The sequence below is a fragment of the Apteryx mantelli genome, chromosome 14 (genome assembly GCF_036417845.1).
Source record: "Apteryx mantelli isolate bAptMan1 chromosome 14, bAptMan1.hap1, whole genome shotgun sequence".
In the NCBI taxonomy this organism is placed as follows: domain Eukaryota; kingdom Metazoa; phylum Chordata; class Aves; order Apterygiformes; family Apterygidae; genus Apteryx; species Apteryx mantelli.
The window spans coordinates 11,567,781-11,588,423 of NC_089991.1; the positions used below are offsets into that span (position 1 = coordinate 11,567,781).

Consider the following 20,643-nt stretch of genomic DNA (forward strand, 5'->3'; position numbering starts at 1 on the left):
TGCAGGAAACCCAGCTGCAGAGCAGCAGCACATCCAACATCTGTTTACAGCAAGCCACACTTCCCATGGGAAGGGCTGAAGAATAACCCCTTTCCCATGAATGAAAGTTGCTTATTTGTATCATACGGGCATTCTTTACTGCACTCATCCATGGGACATGCTTGCTAGTGCAGCTCTGTTGGCGACTGCTTAGCTGGCAGTACTGGCAGGAGGACACACGAATCCTCTCCATCTCTTCCCTTCTGTGTCTGCAAGGGCTTTAGGACGAGGCAGTACAAGTTGGTGCAGTGCCTGGCTGCCTAAAATCTTTCCATTGCTTCCTCAGTCCAGTCCCAACTTAGGTCTCTGAGGAAGAAGGTGACATGAACAGGGAATACAACTATACAGAATCCCTCTACAAGAACTCAAGTACAAGCACTTTTATTTTTCCTTCAAGCAGTCCCTTGCACACTCCTGTACAAAAAATGGCAGATGTGGAGTCTCAATAAGTATTTAATTAATAAGCCACTGTAGAACTGCTCAGCTAAACTGAGCATCCTATGAGGTAAAGACATCCAGAGAGTAAAAACACAACTGAAACTCCAACTGTCAGCTCTACAGGTCTCTGCTGTCAGGATATGGCTCCTTCAGCTGTGGTGGAGGGAGCTCACACTCTGGGAAAGAGATAGAGAAGCTAATGTATACAATTCATGTACGCACAATCTAATCCACCTGGAAAATGTCTGTGAAGATACGGTCTGCTACACTCTGTCTTTGGCACAGGAGGGAGAAACAGACAGAGAGACCTTCTAAAGCCTTTTGTTCTCAATAATTAATAACCTAGAGCTCGTCTAATATGTGTGTAGGTTGGCCTCATCTCTGTGTGCATGCTCTTCAAAGGAAAACCAACCACATTCACAGGTTGAATAACACAAAAATGTGTGACAATTTTATGAACAAAACAGGATAAGCTCTTAAAACTGCCATGTCCTTTATGAAATGCTGTGAACAGCAAATCTGTCATGAACATCAGTAACTCACCTAGTTCTCTTAGCGCAATATGACACTTTAGTATCAGAGAAATTGGGAATAAAACTGGTCACATTTTGACACAAGTTTAGAAATTATGAAAATCTTTTGCATCTTCTGTATGTTTTTAACTTAAACACGTTGATCTATTCTAATTGAGCACTGCAGTGTTTTTAAACAAAGAATTTTCACCACATCATCTCATGCTTAAAATATAACACTGGGCCTTATTTAGAATTAAACAAAATTTTGAAACTGCTATTTTTTCCCATGAAGGAAATGTCCGTTTCTGTCCAGCTTGACCTAAGCAACAGTACAATATTGCTGGTGGAAGAAATTTCCTTCCTCACCCCTGCAGAGTTTGTTCTACACTCTGAAGTATGTGATTTTATTATCCTTAATTTACCATGCAAAGCTACAAATAACAGCGGCCGTAAAATTATCCATCCCTTGTTAAAATGCAGCTGGAATATGCAACCTCCTTTGATAGTGAATTCCAGAGGAGGACTTCACACTGTGTGAAGAATCACAATCTTACTTCCACCCCTGAAATGCAAGTAACGCTCACTGACAGGAGACAATCAAAGCATGTTGCCAGTTCTTGCTGAAAGGCACCCTTCAAGAACTGAAACAAAAATCTTTAGCTCCTATAAAGTCATTACATGACTTCAGAGCCCATGGCTTGTGACAATGAGACTTAGGCTCCCAAACAGAATTCAAAAATTTTACCTTCCACCATTAAGAATTGCCATGGAAAGCCAATATTGTTAAGTCAGGTTCAAGCCTGCAGCTCACAATTTCCTGTTTGTAAGTCATCTGTGTCTCTATGTCTTAGAGGGAATACAGATTTTTCTTGGGACACCAAGACTCAAGGGAATTACCTGTAGTTAAACATCTGATTAATGGCTCATTAAGAATCAGCAACAGTGTTTATTCAGTCCCTGTCTGAGTGTGGTTTTGCAATTATGTGCTTTTGAGACTGCAGGTGTGTGAAATACTCATAATCCAAATGAAAATACGATGGAAGTGCAGTTTACCCTTACTCATGGGCTAAACTGTTCTAGATTATAAATACAGACAAAACAGAAAAGCAAAAGTGCAATTATTACTCTGTCCAGGGAGTGCTCGGACAAGCACTAGACTATTTACAAATATATTAGACACTAAATTTCTGCCCCTAATAATTTATTCTAAGTGTCAGCATCTCCTATCCCCCTCATGCCACCTCTGGTACGTGCTACTATTTGGTGCAAGGCTTACTTGTAAAAACAACATTCATCAACAGATTGTTCCTGTAGCAATCATTGCACCCAAAAGGGTCTGTGCTTCCCTGGGAGCATGTTTAGGGAAAGAGAGAGGGGGAAAGAGAGAGGGCGAAAGAGAGAGGGGAAAAGAGAGAGGGGGAAAGAGAGAGGGGGAAAGAGTGGGACTGCCTCACTCTGGCCTGATCTGTCCACTAGATTTCTGGCCACATACTAAAGCCACTGTGTCAGGGCTTTAATTCTGTTTAATGGTGAATCACTCCTCTTCATCCTCCCTCAGCTGCCTTCCAAAGGACACGGGTGGCCACAAAGCCCATTTGGCCACACTGTCCTTCATACGATATGCTTCTGAGGTTTGCTTTGTTAGCTCCCAGAGGGGCTGCATACATCAGGTAGCTGCAACTTCTGACCGTGTGCCTGGCCAGCTAGCAGCAGGTTACCACTAGTTCTAAAATGCACAACCATAATACTCTAATTTTGACAATGAAACCAGGAGTGGAGAGGAGGAGGAGGTCTGGGAGGTTGGTACCTGATCAAACACTGTGACATTAAAAAAGTTTCATCATTGACTTCAGATGGGGCAGAATCCATCCAGAAACAGTTAACTTTTCCCTGCTGCTGGTATAAACACTGAACCTCTCCAAAAGCTGCTTCCCTTTTCTAATTTATTTTGTGCTGTTGTTTTCTAAAAGGGTTGTTTCAGAATTCCTTTGGGTACCTTATATGCCATGCTACCACCTTGCAGAGGCTCTCAGTGCTACTGTACAACTAAATATTAGTCACAAGAGAACTGGAATGGATAGTCAGGCAGAAACAAATCTAAAAGCAGTGAACCATCAAATGTGAGGAACACAGGAGGAAGCTGACAGATGAAGCACTGCTACAGAGTCCCTAAATCCAAAGCACATTTCTGAAAGAGCACTTTTTTCCAAAGGACTGTTTCTAGTAGTCTCCTTCCACCCTGAAAGGGCGGAGACTTATCTGTTTGCCATCCCTGATTGCCTAATGTGAAGTGCCTCATATTAGCCAAAAAGAACATATTAAAGTGCTTCCAGATGGTGGAAGGCAGCAGGCAAAGGGGCCACAGCCAGATGAAGCATGATCTCCCACTTGGTACAGGTATGGTGCAGGGCCAGCAAGGCATAGCATGGACCAGGCAACTACCCCTGTACTCCCCACCCAACTGAGGTTGCAAGGGATGGTGGGAGGTCTGTAGTCCAAACCCCCACTCAGAATTTCCTGGTTAGGTTGGGATGCTCAGGACTTTGACCAGGCAATTTTCAAGTATCTCCAAAGATGGAGACTCCACAACTGCCCTGCTCCAGTGTCTGCCCACCCTCATTGTGAAGATTGCTTATGGTCAGTCTCAATTTCCCTCGCTACAACTTGCGCCCCATGTCTCTTGTCCTTTCACTATGCACCAAGAGTCTTTCTATAACCCCCATCAAGTAGCTGATGACAGCAATGAAATCCCTTCCTGCTTCGCCTTCTCTTCCTTAGGCTGAACAAAGCCAGAAATATTCAGTGCTTCCTTCTGCTGACTCATGGGTAGGAGTAGCCTGGGAGAGGAACTAAGGAGAAAAACATCTACAGGATAAGCCAAGGAGCTCAGAGTTTCAGCACTCGTGACCAGGGCCTGATTTTCAGAGGGGGACAGAGGAGATGAGTGTGATCAGCAATGTCCTCACCTTCACACCACAGAGGAGGAACCCCCAGGCAGTGACTGTACCTATGATCGTTGCGCCTTTTAGAAAGATGCACAAACCCAATTTAAAGATGGATTTAATGCAGAAAAATTCACAACAGCCCATGGTAAGCTGTTCCAGTGGTTGATTACTAAAGGCATGCACCTTTTTTCTAGTCTATCTATCTCTTACTCCAGTTGCTGGGCTTGGATCATGCTGTGACATCAACTGCTATATCCAAGGGTCCTCTGCAACCAGAAATCTTCCCTCAATGTCAGCACCTGCAAGATCCCTCACAGCTTTTTCTAGAGAAGCTAATGAGACACAGCCACTTTTAGTCTATAAGCCAGGACTTCTGGAACTCAAACCATTCTTGTAATTTTTTTTCCAGAAGTATTTCCAAATTTGTCATGTGGTGTTGCAAAAATGGTCTGTCTGTATTTCTCTATATAGTGATAATATCTGCATCAATGCATTCTTCCCAGTTTACACATTCATGGTTCCTATTTTGTTTCTTAGCCACTAAAGTCTGCAGCAAGCTCACAATGAGGTGTATTTCAAAAACACAGTCACCTCAGCCAAAAAGCATGACCTATTTTCTTGGTTCCTGGACCTCATATTTTCTGCATCGTTCAAGCAAATCTGGTTTTCCACTGGATCCAGATCATTTGGAATAACTGATTTATTATTTACTATCCTGCTCATTTTTGTGTCATCTGCAATTTTTGTCATTAGTAATTGGATATTTTCTTCCAGTGCATGGATAATGATGCTCTACGATACCAAATCAAAAATAGATTGCTGGGCAACTAAGGAGATGCAACCACACTGAATGTTGGTTCCCTGCTCCCAATTACTGTGATGTAGTTAAAACATCTGTAAAAACAAAGGCCATTTTGAAGGCCCATTAAAAAAAAACTTTTGGAAAGCCTCCAAAATGGAAAAAGGGAGACTTCTGTACAGTTGCCAAAAAAACAAAGCTTAAATTTGTTATTTTGAATAGTCTTTTTTCATGTGAAGACTTCGTCAAATACTTTTCAGCTATGTCAGGGCTTTTAAGCCCTGAAGAGTAAGGAAGTAACAGAGGAATTGTCCCATTATTGCCTTGTTAACTCTTTCCTACTGCTGTCATACATGCAAAAGCCTGGAAGAAATTCCTTCTTGTTAAAATGCTTCACATCTTTCAGATTTGAGGAGAGCCACCATTTATCCTAAGCTGTCATTCCTAGCAAAATAAAAAAGTCTGAAAAAAACAATTCTCCCACCCAACTTTGTATTTTCTTCTCTTTTTGAAGCTGTAAGTTCTGTCAACATGAAGTTTTAAAAAGTCAGCAGATAGTAGCAGTTTCCTATATAGTTTGAACTACAAAAGTTTCCTGTTATAATTTGCATCTTGGTCAGGCTTTTTAATCTTCTACAGAAAGGCATTTAAGGATGTGCCAACTATTAAATGTTAGTATTTTCTGTAGTGTAGTCAATGTTATCATTTTTATATTGTAAAATAAATTAATACACAAGGATAGCCCCCGCCCCATCAAGCTTTCACCAAACAGCAACCCAAGAAGTGGGTTGTGGCAGTGCATTAGCGACAAAAATACCAAGAGGCCTGCAATTCTTAACCAGTCTTTCACTATGAATGCCTTCTGCCACCTGGCCAGGATATTTGTGATATATTTCTAGGAAAGATAAGCTCTGAAGCAGCTTCAGAAGAAGATAAGACTGAGAGAAAGATGTGTTCATGCATTTGTTTGCAAGTATTTTATCTTTGCAAGGCCCAAAAGCAAGTGCAGAGAACTGAGCTGTGAGAAGTCTCAGGGAAACCACATATTTAACTTTAGGTATGTACTTCAGTACCCTGCTAAATCAGGGCTCCTGGTGGCTTGTCAGAGATGCTTATTTCCTGACTCTGTAACTCTCATTTTTACCACTGGGACTTGTCGAGTTGCTCAGCCATTTGCGGTTCTCTTGTTGGCAGACAGCTTCTTAATACATGAGATCTTTCTAAGATTGATACGGAAAAGGTCATATGCTTCTTCTCAGTTGTGTGATTAATGCTATTCAAGGCTTTAAAAAAATATAGCAAAAGACAGTAATTGTCAAGGTTTAGGTGCATGTCTAGAGAATTCATTGCTGCAAGTAGGAGACAATTTGCCAGGCCTCTGATGGAATAAGGGGCAACTCTTATAAACAGAAGAAATTGCAATGACTTTAACAGGAAAGTAATGAGGCATCTGTCCTCATTTTCGCATAAAATATCTCCCTCTCCACCCCAGGCTAGGAATATTTATCAACAGTATGTTGGAATCCTACCTATTACACAGTGGACAATAGAATCATTTTGCAGAACTAAAACACGTTGCTGAAAAGCAAGACTTGAAAGTGACTTTTATCCCCACAGATTCAATCAAAGAATTCACTAATAGCATCATTAAAATTAGAGTGCCTGCTAGGTTGTTCAGTCCAGTTCTCAGGCTTTAACCTGCAGTCCTACAGGGCAAGGACAAGACTGTGCTCACTGTCATTTGGAGATGGTAAAGGATCATCCTCTTGTGAAGGAGTGCTCCATGGCCAAGGGAATCTTTCCCGGGAAGCCCTTCTCTATTTCTTTCATATAAAAGCTTTAGCAAGGACTCTGAGGTCTTTTCACTGTCACAGCATACAGAGCAGACCTGCCCTTCATTTCAGGGTTTCAAACCAAAAGAATTTAACCGATGCTCTAATTAGCAGTTCTGCTGAGTTCATCTGGACTGTTAAGGATTGAGATGTCACAGCCAACCTTTGATTTAGAATCAAGAGGGTTACAGACTGGCTAGTCCGCCTTCCTTCGACAAACAGTTATTTCCGCACTCTAGTTCTCATTAGAAAGGAAGCTTTTACCACCATACATATGCTCTATTAAAGAGGCTGAGCTTTCCAACAGATTAGAAAGTAGACCCAGATGTTAAATTCCATCCCTTTCTTCTTCATGCCCACCAGAGATCTGAGGGGATGGGGTAGCAATGTCTCTGCTACACTGTTTCCCCAGTTCCAGTGTGAAGAAGCTTTATGTAGACAGAAATGGATGCTGAGATGGAGGTTACTTTGCCAGTTACATAACGGTTTCATTCTTTTTTTTTTTTCTTGACTGACTTCTCTGTTACTGAGGCTTTTTCAAAAATCCACAATAGGCCCAATTTAGCCAGACCCTACACAAAGTCCTTTGCAGCTTCTGTAAGAGCAATTAAGAGACGCTATTCCCCAAGCTGTCTTCTCATCAATTATGTTGGCGAACAAAGAGGCGTGACTGTGTAAGACCCTCTCTATTAAACAAACCAGCCTTACTTATTTTAGCTGTGATCAGGGGAACCAAGTCAGTAGGGAATGAGGATGGCAAAGCAGGCACATTTTGTGTTTGACTTCTAAAGCTTGCAAACAAAAAAGAGGTACAGAAAATAATAATGACTACAATCACAAGCACTTGAAATTAAACCTGCCCTTTCAGCAGATGCAAGGGCCAGCCCAGCCACCTGCCCCGGGGAGGGACGAAGCAGTCTCGGGGGCACCCGGGAGGTTAGCTGTCCCTGAGGCCAGTCTGCCCTCAGTAAAGTATCTAAATATCATGCAATAATGTGTCCCATAAACTAATTGTATATTCTTTTATTTCTTTCAGATTTCAGCAATTGCCACTTTGTTCGGGTTAGGGTTTTTTTGGCTGGGATTGTTTGGGTTAAGGTTTCATGGCTGGGCTGCTGTGCCAAAACAGAATAGTCGCCTCTCACCACAGACCCCCATTATGTTTCTAGTCTCTGCTGGAGAAGTCAACTTTGCATTTCTGAGCTAATGAAACATTCAGCAGTGTCTGGGCAGGAAGGGTTATTATCACACTGACTCTACTGGGAGGTAAAGTATATTACAGCATTTCTTAGATCAGAAACACAGCATCTGTATTAGCTATTTTGACATCAGTCTTAATACATACTGGGTCTTGCATGTTACTGCCCAAGAGACAAGAGCTGTGCTAGTTCCTCAGGCACCAGTAGAAAGCAGTTTGGAGAGTTACAGCAGCTCTAGCGAAGCCCACAGCAAAGCTGCACCACGCAGGAAACCTGCACATATTTATTGGGCAACCTGTCAGTAATCTCTGCAGTCTGAGTGAACTGGGGGCTTGTTACAGAGGGGTTGTTTTAAAGCTTACAAAAGCAGTGGATGGACAACACTGGAAACAAAAGTCATTTGCTTATCTGCAGACCAATGTTTTGTGCATGCAGAGATACCAATGACCGGGGAAAATAGCAAGCTGAGATTACAGCTCTTTATGTAAAATCTTGCTCTACTATTACTTCATTTTAATCTCCTATTTATTACTGGTTGTATCTGTTCATAAATTAGGACTGTAAGTTGTCTGGACCTTTTAATGGCATGTTTGCTGCCTTGAAAGATCATCCATACAGTCATCAAAATAATATTAGTAGGCCATCACTTCAATACAGTACACCATGGCATGATAACAGTGATGGAATTACTCAGAGTGATGATAATGAACTCTTGAAACTTCTCTAGTGCCTGGTATCAAAACACTTTACAAAGGAGATCAGTATTGGTAACCCCATTTCACAACTGGGGAAACTGAGGCAAGGAGCAATAACTGGATTGTCAAATAGTAAAGAAATCAGATATTTGAAGCTCAGAAATTGGTTACAGGCCATGTTCTAGAGTTTTTGATTTATCACCACTGTCTCTTTTTGAGCCTGAGGTTCTGGCAGCTCAAAGGGAGCCTTCTCTAAAGGAGTGGAAAAGGCTGGGGCTGACAATAACCACTCTCATGTAACCAGCGTTTACTAGTTCATCCTCTTTAGTCTTTCAACTCCCTAGTAGTATCCTTCACCCCTAGAAGAGCTCATTTACTGAAGACATGAACGCACTATCATTCACTGTGTATGCTGCTGATTATGTTAGGTCTTGCCTAGGTGGAGATACTTGGGAAAATTAATCCAAAAATCCTCTGTGGACTTACCCAGAATCAAAATAGCTTCAAGTGGTTTAAGTTAAATTATTGAAGGCCTGACTGAGCCTATCCGCACAAAGCTTTTCAGTGCCATTTGAATCATCCACTTTACCATAGCCTTAATTTTCAATCAGCAGTATGTAGACAAACTCTCTCTAAAATAAAAGGCAAAAACACTAGAAAGACAAGAGGATGTGGGTCACCATCAATAAGCATTTTCATATCAACTACTTTATAAAACCCAAATCTTATAGGCCCAACCAGGGCAGACAAGAGGAGTTTGCATCAGAGACTTGTGAATACTGAAATCAGGATTTCGACAGTTCAGAACCATATCACTAGCTACTCTGGCTCCGTACTTCTGAGAAAGGACAGAAGAGGGAGGTGACTCGATGCAGACAGTGCATTAGCATAGGAAAGGTGCACTTGGACAGACTGCTCAGGAGCGAGGAGACAATGCAGAGCAGTGAGAAAACCAGAGTTCAAATAAAGCTGCCCAGCAGATTTGTCACCACTGTCACAACTCAAATACAAACTTTGTGACACCTGATTGGATTTCTAAAGCTGCAGCTCCAGCATCACCATGAGGCAGTGTGAAAATGTGTTACTTGTTCTTTCCATCATCAGACCTGTGACTGCCATTGATCTAGGCGGCGGCACTTGCAAACATCCATTTGAGAACTGCTTTTTAAGTAATTATTTGGGATTCTCAGCTTTCACTGAAAGATGTCTCTGAGCCTCCTCGCTGGAGAGAAAAGCCTGAAAATGTGACTTCCTACAGAGCAAAATCAAAAGGCAAATAGACTCAGATTTTACCCTTACCTTTCCATCTTTTTTTAATCCTCATGAAACAGCCTGATCTCAGCATATTGAGGACCCAGTTCTCCCTTCCCAGTGAAGGAGGACAGGGTCTGGCAGCAGATTCCCAGGAGACAGCACAGACTGCCAGGGACCTTCCCTTCCAGGATGGAGAGGGCTGAGGCTGCACTAGATATACTTTAAATAGATTAAAAGCTGGTTTGTTTGTTTGTTTTTTCTAATCTGGCCCATTTGAACAGAAGCAGCACAATCAGTGCTGGAAGCAGACCAATGCCTTGGAGAAATGTTTCAGTTTCTTCCAGGTTTGTAACCTGGGCATCATCTTTGATCTGCCCTCTTTCCCTGTATACTCTTACTACATCAATGTATCATCTCACCAATTCCCTCCACTAAAACAGAGTCATTCTTCTCCCCACACAGCTATATGTCTCACCAAGGCTCTCATCATTTCATGCCACAGATCTGCTCCAATTTTCTTTTCTCTAACACAAAAAAACTGCCATTTTGTCCTACTTGTATCCTCAGAGAATGCCACTGCAAAGATGATTTTCTTAGCTTCACTTCAGACTATGCCTCTCCCTTCTACAGATCCCTCCCCTCACTTTCCTTCAACTACCACATCAAACCTAAGCTGCTTGGTCTGTATTTTCAAGGCGCTTCACAACTTATATCTGCCTTATTTATCATTTATCACTGAATTTCACTGAAGAGATCAGCTCTCACCTTCAATCAGCCCCAATGCCAGATGGAAGTATCCCCAAATCCTTCCCCCTCCCTCCTCAATACAGCTAACTAACATGAAACAGCAATTCCTCCCTTCTGTGCCAGAGACTGTGGCAGATGGCACCGCCCTGTGTGTTACAGGATAATCCTTTTTAAAGGAAGATAAGGAAAAAGAAATACAGGGGAAGTTTAATGAGGACTTTGCAATGGAGTTACAGAGTCTTTACATAGACTGGAAGTCATCCCTGGGATCACTGAGTCCAGTCCCTGCTATCACATCCCCTGCATCATATAATCTCTTCATAAACTTGCTGAGCTATGGCTTTAAAGTAGCTGGCGTTTTGTGTTCATTGCCGTTCTTACCAAAAAGCTGCTCCACAGCCTCCCTGTCCTAATGACTACAAAACCTCTCTTCATTTCTAATGTGAGCTTATTCATGGTCATTTGTTCTTATGATAACACTCATCTCCAGTGTAAATAGTCCTCCTTCCTCCCTGATGTTTCTACAGACAGTAACCATATCCCTGCTAAGCCTTCATTTTGCTATAATAAACAAGTCGTGCTCTTTTAGCCTTCTCTTGTAAATCAGACTCTCTGTTTTCCCTATCTTCATAATATCCCTTGTCTGCATGTGTCCCCATTTTAATTCACATTTTTTGAGCATCGATATTCCACAAAAGAGGTATCATGCAAGGGCATTAGCAGCTCCCTATCTGTATCCCAGATACTTTTCCCAACATAGCCTAAGAATCCGTTTGTCTTTTTCACAAGTCCATCACAACGGTAGGCACAATGATTTTGGACCAAGATCATTAATGAAAATACTGACAAAAGTGGTTACAAAGCTCAGCCTGATGTATCATTTCCGTGCTAACCTGTTCCTTATCAAATTTATAGTTCTTGTAATAAACCTCTCTGCACAACATAAGGCACTTTACTGAAGCCCAGAATGATTAGCTATGAAGCCTTTCTTTATTTAGAAGGCTTGCTATTAGTAATATTTATCACACTTGTCTGGCGCAATCTACTTTTCACGAACCCCTGTTGTGTTTTGCTCCATTCTCCATTCATGCCCTTATCTTCTAAATTATTCTTCCTTCAAAATTTGTTCTAAAGCTTTATATGTGACCAGCCCTGATCCAAACAGGGATGGTGAAGAGGAGGAATGTGCAGCCATGGGGCTACATCATGTAACAGAGAAGCACTCTCCACTCCTAACAGGCTATGGTGGGGGGGGGGGGGGGGGGTGCTGAAGCCCTCATAAATCTGTGGTAAATCTGATCCTGCAGAGCTCAGGTCAGACTACAGGGCCTTTAAATGCTGGTTCCCCATTTCTCACACTTTCTTAAACATAGATACTATATTTGCTATCCTGCAGTCACGCAGTGGCACCCTTGAGCTGATAGATTTATTAAAAACCCTTACAATCAGATTTGCAATTTCACACATCAATTCTTCCAGAATTTTAGGACCAAAAGTTTCCAGTCACCCTCCAACTTGTGTTTATAAAAATCTTTAAGCTTTTATTCCCCTCTGGTAAGGTAAACTCTGCTTCCACGTGCTCTTTCCCATTAGCCATCACATTTCCCAATGGAAACTGGTCAGCTTTAATTTCTGTGTACACACATTGAGTCAAGGTCTCCGATACGGTGAGTGATGATTCTGCGCCCTCGGTGAAAGTATTGTATTGGATTTGTGCTGAAATGTTAAGAAATACATAGGATATAATGAGCATTTCAGAAACTCAGCAGGGGTATTAAGATGAACAAGTATGTTTTAAAAACCTCTACGCAATGCTTGAGGTGGAATAAGCACCGTAGATCGACTGTGCCATTAACACAAAACCTCTTCCAGGATTTGAGTGCATTTCTGCAATAAAGAGGAGAGAACAATGCTTGGGGCAACCATAGCCACAGTAATTGCCCAGGAACCTTGCGAGACACTGAAGCCCAAAAGATGAAGGAAAGAGGGAATATCACAAAAAATGCTGAAAACAAATATTGCGAGAGACCTGAACAGCTATTTCACTGCTACAGTAAAAAAATGCCTTGTGCTTTATTTAGGAACAGTAGCGTAACACTCTTGCTTTCACTGAAATCAATGGAGAGCACTAAAAGAGTCCATTAGCATCACAGACAGCTGCTGTGCTATGGATCTGCTTTCTGAAATCCATGGGGGTCCTCAAATTCTCCTTGTGCGTCCCTCTTAAAGCCTGACTGATGTGGAAGTAGGCCCCACAGCTGAAACACCTTAGGCTCCATTCAGATAAGGCTTAGCTCAAAGCTCACCAGGTCAATCCACTCACCTACAGGGCCTGAAAGGTGCGGGACATGTGTTGCATATTTCTGAAACAGTCATGAGAGCACAGGAAGGAAGGGAGCACGAGCAGACACAAGGAAGGAACAGTGGAGGACAAAATTTTTAAAATGCAAGAGGTGTTAGCATGTGGGGTACCAGGAGAATCGATTCAGCTTTTTCTTCCTATTTTACCCTAGGCAAATCGCTCACTAAGCTAAGGCCCAGCCAGCCTAGGTGTAAAATACTGATTCTTTCTCTTCCCTGCCTCTCCCTTGAAGGATAAATACATGAAAGACCATGAAGCTAGAGTCATGGGGGCCAAACAAGTCCAAGCAATTCAGAGCAGGAGCAAGCTGGCTGGGGGGGGCTGGCATGCTGCTGCTAAGCAACGTGCATACACACACTGGCAGGCCTGCTCCCAAAAACCAGTCAAGGCAGCATCTCACTCCAGTTACGTTAACTGTCAGTTTACAAATGCAAGTGACAGATCACAAACCATTTCCATCTGTAGTGGCGTGGTCTCATCCTGAACCCATTTCCCCACATCTGGCTTGTGCAAGCAGATTCTGCGTGCCCTGGAAGCACACCTCTGTTAAATCATTCCCAAAGTCTCCAAAGTACAATTTTGTTTCATAGTCACTGTCAAACCAAAATGCTTCATGTTAATTTCTTACAACCTACTCCACTGTCTGCTTCGTTCCTATATGATATTTATTCCCCTGCCAAACGTGCATTTATTTGTTGATGTTTTTATTAAATTAGACAGCAATAAATCTGTCTGCGTTTATGTTTATATCCCTTCATGATCAAGTATTCAAAGGACCCCAAAGTAAGTTGCATACATTAAATGCATGGTCAAATGCATTTCACAGAGGGCAAATAAAGTCAAAGTACTGATAATCAAAAATGATAATGACCCAGGCTGGTTGGAAGGGGACCACTGTAAGCAATGCTTTTGTCAAAGTGGGCAATCATCTCTCTGCTGAACAGAAAGGCAAGATTCTGGGAATGGCTCCATTTCCAGATTGTAATAATTTACATTTTTAATTTCCTTGTAGCCAGGATAGGGAATTTTTTGATCCCCCGTATCAGTAGAATTTTTCAGAGCAAAATGCAGTTCTTTAGGGTTGCATGTTACAAAATATTGGCAAAAGATACAATATTAGTGAAATTCCAGCATGTTTTTAGTGGTCAAATACCACCTAGCTCTTAACAGAGAATTTAAAACCCTCCTTAGCTCTTTGAGCACTTGGTAAATACAAGGGAAATGGAGCACAGGAAAGGTGATACATAAGAGGGATGCGATTTGCCTGATGTCACCCAACGATCTGTCACCAGTGTCAGGAATAAAGATCAGACCTGCTAAATTCCACCCAGAAAAACCTGAGAGACCAGATCAACTGTCTCACATTCATGTCATTTGAAGCTTGTTTCTGAAACTTCCATGCAAAAACAGTGTTTTGTGTAGTATCTTTTTAGCATAACTGTTAAAGCAAAGGGAACCCAATGAGTTATAAATTCACAACAGCAAGGTCATTCAAGGTTGAGGCTTTTCCTCAGCTCTCTCCTGCTGTCCCTTGTTGTATCAGTCAGGCCTTATATTATGCAGCACACGTGCTCTGCAATTCATAGGCATAACGGTGGCATACTAAAGAGGGTCCTCATGCCTTATTTCTCCCTCCATGCCATTCACACGGAACTTGATAAAAGCAATGCAGAGAAATTCAGTGCAGCTACTCCAACTTCAGAGGACTCTGAACACAGGAAATTTTTGCTAAATTACAATGTCTCAAAATTGGCAACAGCACACTGATTATGTCTCATTGTGACTGTGATGTCCTTGGCGATGGAGCTGGGAGACCGCAAAGTGAATATAATGCTCCTATATGTGACTCTAATGACTGATGATGCTCTGCTGTGGGTAGCAATTTTGAAATAACTGAGAATGACAACAAAAAATATTGCCTTTGTCTTTTTGCTTCAGAAGAACTTTACGTGTAACTAAAAGTACAATATAGTATTGCCAGCTACGCATGCAGCTAATAGGAAAATTTACAGTCCCATCAAGCAGTTCATGCTAATCTACCCTATATCTAGTCCTGCAGGATATCCAAGAGGTTGAGGGTAGGAGGAGGGGAAAGGTGAGTGTTCACTCCTTGATGTGTTTTCATGTGCAGGATAAAATCTCAGGGCACAGGGATAGCCAACAAGTGCTGCAGATCACACAATCAAATTATTACATTAAATGTAGCATTTCATAAATTGGGAACCAGATGCTTTACTCACTCTAGTTGCTTCCTGTCATTCTGATAGCTTGCACTGAATAAAACAATTCCTTAATCTCACAGAGGGAAGAATCATATGCTTTTGCTACATGCATAGAATACTGTCACATTGTCTTCAGCCTGACCTAGAATCACTGTTTGCAGCCCTCTTTTATCACAGAGAAGTGCCAGTGTGCTCAGGAATAACTTGTGTTTCTTGATCCTACTTATAGTCAATGTATGCAAAGAGGACATACAAAGAGTGTCCCACATTAGACAGGGATGAGGAAGTTTTGCTCTTTCCTTAACTACCATCTGATAGAGCATGAAGGACTTTTGTGCAGATAAATGCAGCTATCACTCGAATGGAAAACACCGTGTGTCAGCAATCATGTGGATGAGAGAGGTGAAGAATAACTCTCAGAGGAAAACACAGAGGAAGGCTGAATGCAGATCCCCCTGCTGGTCTCTTCTGCTGGAAGCTCCAGATCTCCTCTGAGCTTCACCCTCCTATGTCCATCCCAGCCCACCACAGCTTCTGAGAAAAGACCTGCAGATCTTACCCCTAACTAACAAGAGCAGTTTGCAAATTCAGCCTGGCTGAGGGACAACACCAAGTGCTGCAGGAGACAGCACTGACCACACTGACCATTACACACAAGCTGACTGTTTTGATTTTTACACACTGCCTGAACAAGCTAATTTAAACTTGTTCAGGTCAGTCTCCAGAGATCGAAGACTGACATAAGAGGGGCATGGAAATCTATTTCTGATCTGCCAGAATGGCAGGTCCTGAGAAGTCCAAGTGTTATGCTGGCATATATACATTAATGTTTGCCTTTGAAAGCTGGGAAAATAGGAAAAGAGGAAATTGGTTAACTTCAAGATAACACAGATGATTTGGAGAACTGCCACCATGATGCCTTTGCTTTGATGATTGCTTGGACTCCTGAAGATATCGGACTGAGCAAATTTTGTTTTAATCTATCCTGAAGGATTTTAAAGTCAAGATATTGCTCTGAAAATGAGGTTCTTGCTCAAACCCACATGCAGACTCAATTACCACGCTGACCCTTCTGTTCTGACAGTCAGGATCTATTAATTTTCTCTCCTCCCATTAGTGCAGGAGCCAATGGAGAACAGAAATGTAATGACAGGCCCCACTAAATCCTTGTGAAAATATTTTCTCATGAAGACAGTAACTCAATGCCCACAGCATCTAGTCTACTCTGTTCATGATCTCACAGAGAAAGAGGTGCAGAGAAGATGATGTTTTCCTGGCACCTAAGAAACAAATTTATCTGGGTACAGAAAACTCTCTTGTGTTCCACCCAACAACAAGGCTAGGAGTCTTCTTGAACTAGAAGAGATTGATCACGTTTAAGGACCTTTCTAACAGGCTAGTAAGAAGGCAAAAGAAGGGGTTTCTATGCACCAGAAGCCCATCTTCTAACTTTTCCCTTTTTACTCCTGCCTTACATTGTTCCTTCCAAATGGAAACTGTTATGAAGCTCAGTTTGTGTGCACTTAACACATTTCATAGCACTGCACCTTTCTGGGCAAAATTCTTTCCTTGGCATGGGCTGAATGCTATGGCCAGGACCTACTTCCACCCCAGGCTAAAGGGCTGGGCTTTTCACAACTTTAAATGGTGATGAGGGCTCTGGCAGACAAGCTCTGAGGAATCTAGCAGAGGCAATTTAAAAAGTTAGTGCTCCCAGTGGTCCACTCTCCCCAGAACAATTAGAGGCAAACGTGTGCTTGCATTTCAATGGCTTCACTGCAAAGGCTGGCATATTAATGTGAGCCCATCGTCAGCCACAGCTTCAGCTCAAACACTGAACTTTGCACTGAAATGGCTGTGCAGCTCACCCTGACCACAGGGAAGGCAGGGGGAGACAGATCTTTCCTAACTCTGTCACTGGAGTCCATCTCCCCCTATCCTCAGCTTCCTGCCACACCATCAGCACATGGATAATTTTCATTCATGATGTTTGCCACTTCTGCAAGCTTTCTTGGCAAGGCTACTTTGAGAGAGAAGTTTGCTGGTGGTGAAGCAAAAATAGTAAGCTAGGTACTGCTACTGACCTGCATGCCTCCATCGTTACAATCTTTGGGCACCTCCCAGCCAGCAATAACAATGTCTCATCTGTTGAAAAGGAGCTGGAACAGATAGCTGCACATGATCACTGGGAGTGTGTGCACGCTTGTGTGCAAACCATCATATGGTAAAGAAAGCCACAGGGCTGAATCTTGTATGAAAACACGCACCTTCCAAGCTGAAAGACTGTTCCGTCTTTTCCTTTCTCAGTCCTGCTTTTATGTTTCAAATGAGTGTTTTTTCCTTCGTTCCCTCAGCTGAACATCGCTTTTCCCTCAGGAGCACTGGGGAACAATTAGAGCAATAAGAAATTGGTAAAAATAATACAAACCCAGAATATTCCTCATGACACTGACAGCCAGAATGCTGTTTAATATGGCAGAGAGCAGAAACATTAACAAGTTTAATGACCAAGCAGGTGAACAAGATCTGTACTTTCAGCTGCTAGCAAACACAGTTTCTTTGCTAGAAATACCTGAGAAAGCCAGAATACCTCCATGGCCATGCTAACACATTTTAAAGTGCCCATTAATTTGGCACTTGAGATGATAATCATTGCATTTTTTATATTGTTTCATTTGTGGCAGTGCTGTGGTGTAAAAACACTCAAACATTGCTAGGTTAAAATATGTGTTTTCCCAGTGGGAATTAGTACAGAAAATCAGGCTAAACATATTAGTTTGGGTTGGCTTTTTTTCCCCCTCTTCCTGTAGTTTTACACTTCACATTCTCAATAATTGTAGCCCTTATGAACAATTATGTAAAATTATGTAAAATGCAATATGATCAAGGTACTAGACTATTATTATCCCAGTTGCAAATGTATGAATCATTACCACAGAGTAGCTATAGAAACCCCAGAATTTTCTGCCAGTTTGAGTTCAGGGGACTTTTTTTTCTTTTGGGTGTTCATGACAATTAAATCATAACCTTGATAAATTTAAAAGGAAAAAAACCAGCATAGTTGTTATGAGTCCTCATTAGGAAGCAAAAGAGTGGCTTTGATAAATTGTTCTTGTTTTGTCAATTAATTAATTGAATGGCTTCCTACTTAGTTGAAGGGTCCTTCCTGGAGCAGGCATCTGGGGAGGGCTGGGATGGACATGCAGCATTTCTTTGGGGATGGGACTGGAGAGATTACCAAGCCAGTCCTGCCAAGAAGTGCTCAGATCTTTTGATGCATTAAGATTTGGCAGACTGTAAAAGGGCTTGGCTTGATAATGCAGCTTATTGTGTCACATGTTGAACGAAGCACAGTTACAGAGAGCTTATAACTGACAGAAGGATATTAAAGAGCTTTCAATCTGTATGAATACAGGTATTTCCCTCTCCGCTTGAGTGCGCTAGCTTGCTTCCTGGGGTGCAGTGATGCATGCTTTCTCTTGGGTATGAATACTAAGTTTTTTGTATATATGTGTATGTGTGTAAATATATACACATTGCGAAGGTCAACAAACATTACATTAATACAAAGCTATAACCCAGTCCTGCAATCTGATCTTAAAATCAATGGGACTGCAGATAGATGAGGAGTCTCAGCATCACCAGTCAGATTCCAGGATGTTCATTAATTCTCCTCTGTGTTGAAGGATAACAATTCCCACTGATTTTGAAGAAGTTAAACTAGTATGCTGGGGGGGAAGGAACAGAACACCATGACCCATTTCTTTCCTTTCTATTTCCTCTGGATCTATATGATGATTTGTATGTAAGACAAAGCTCTGGATATCGCTCAAGAAATTCTAATATAATCCATTCTGTCTTGAATCTTACAAGAACCATGAAGATCATATTACAGTGTTACAGAAAATAATAGGGCCTTGAAATTAGGGGGAAAAGTCATAGAGAAAAATGTGACTGAGCCAGGCTCCAAGGAAATTACAAAAAAGTTGGCTTTTTTTCTCTGAAGAGGAAGTTGAACAGAGAAAAAGTACCAGTAAATATGTGAATAAGATGCACCTAAAATTAAACAACTACTATCATTTGGTCAAAAGAATAGGACAAATATATATGTACAGATACAGAAAAGAGAAATTCTTGCCTTGCATGGTAAAGCTGGTGGTGATGGGTGGTTGGCTGGCCTGCAGAGGGAAAAGCTTTTTCCTAGAGAAGAACACAATCTTTTTCCTGTCATTCCTGGGGGGGGTGGGGGGTATATAATATCTGATCTTCCAAGAAGTATCTTTCACCTCAATGTTGCTATATCCCATCTTTCTTCCTCCTCCTGATCCTACCTGCAGTAAAATATACAGATTTGCTGTCATCACTCATTGCCATCCAAGGCTGATGTCACAAAAACTGGACTAGGGTTTCATTTAAGAATAAGAAATTGGATCTGAGATAACAACAAATGAAGCAGCAACAAGGGAAACAAGACAACGACTCCATCAAGTAAAGGACTCCAAAACCACTCTCCTCTAGTTCAAAATACACGAGTCACTCTATATTAGGCTGGTCATTCACCATTTATGGACAGCCATGGTTTTTAATGAAATTGCAGTGCAAAATTAATGCCTCTTCTTCCCATTCACACCGCATGAGCCTCTGGTGCTGAGTCTTTAATGACACACATAGGCACTGACAGCAGGACCCAAATAATTCTTTAATCTAAAGGGAGAGCACTGAATATCTACATTCTGAGCAGAAAGCCATCTCCTGTTTTAGGTTATAGCCTACGGGGAACAGCAATAGGGCTGCTTTCTATCTGGAGCCTGGCTGCAGATGCCCAAGTTTGCAGTAATTATGTAACTGGCAAAGCCTAGCCTGTTAAACTTAAGATTAGCATTAATAAATGTAAGAGAAAGCTATCTACCTAATTGTCTGGAAAAAAAATATGCTCCCCATTTAAAAGAATGAGACAATATTAATTGTTGTTCAACAGCACAAGCTTGTTGTTGAAGAGCCTTCTTGTGGCCTTTTTCCTTGAAAAGGAGAAAAAGCATAAATAAAGAAAAGTGTGGGGGGGAGAAGTGAGTATAACTAGAAGTGAAATGCTAATGTTATTTCATTAAATGATTTGTGGAGAATGAGATAAGAGATCAACATTCTCAAAGAATAATTTCTTTAAATACCTTGTGCTCAAGATTCCCCTCTAGGCAACTTTTCATCTTTCTTCATTAAAAAAATAGCATTAAATTTTATTAAAGAATCCCAATTAAGCTGGTAACTTGCTTCAAAGAGCATCCAGGCTTAGGGGGATATGTTAAACGTTAAGAGCGATGGGAAGATTCACCCGTAAACCTGATTTTAAAAACAGCATCTTTCTGACTGGTACAATTTGGCTTGCACACCCTTAAGGCATCCTCCCAAACTTAACTGATGCTTATTTTGGGAAGCAGCACATAAATGCTTGGATTTAAGGTCAAGTAGATGGCAAAGTTGGCTATAACAAGTGCAAACTTTTCCTGATAGCTTTGGAAGACAGTAAAGGACTGTTTCATTTTTCTGAAAGGAGCATTTTTCTTAGATCCCAAACTGACCTAATTCAAGGGTGGCATCA

The 20,643-nt window shown here is 41.6% G+C and overlaps 1 protein-coding gene across 1 annotated transcript in view; it reads right to left on the reverse strand.

Annotated features, from left to right (window-relative positions):
* Positions 1-17,337, reverse strand: part of SGCD (sarcoglycan delta) — a 400,728-nt gene extending 383,391 nt beyond the window's left edge. Inside the window, exon 1 of the mRNA XM_013953712.2 lies at positions 17,315-17,337. The gene's annotated coding sequence lies outside the window, so the exon portion shown is untranslated. The remainder of the gene's footprint in view (positions 1-17,314) is intronic.
* Between the last annotated feature and the right edge of the window lie 3,306 nt (positions 17,338-20,643).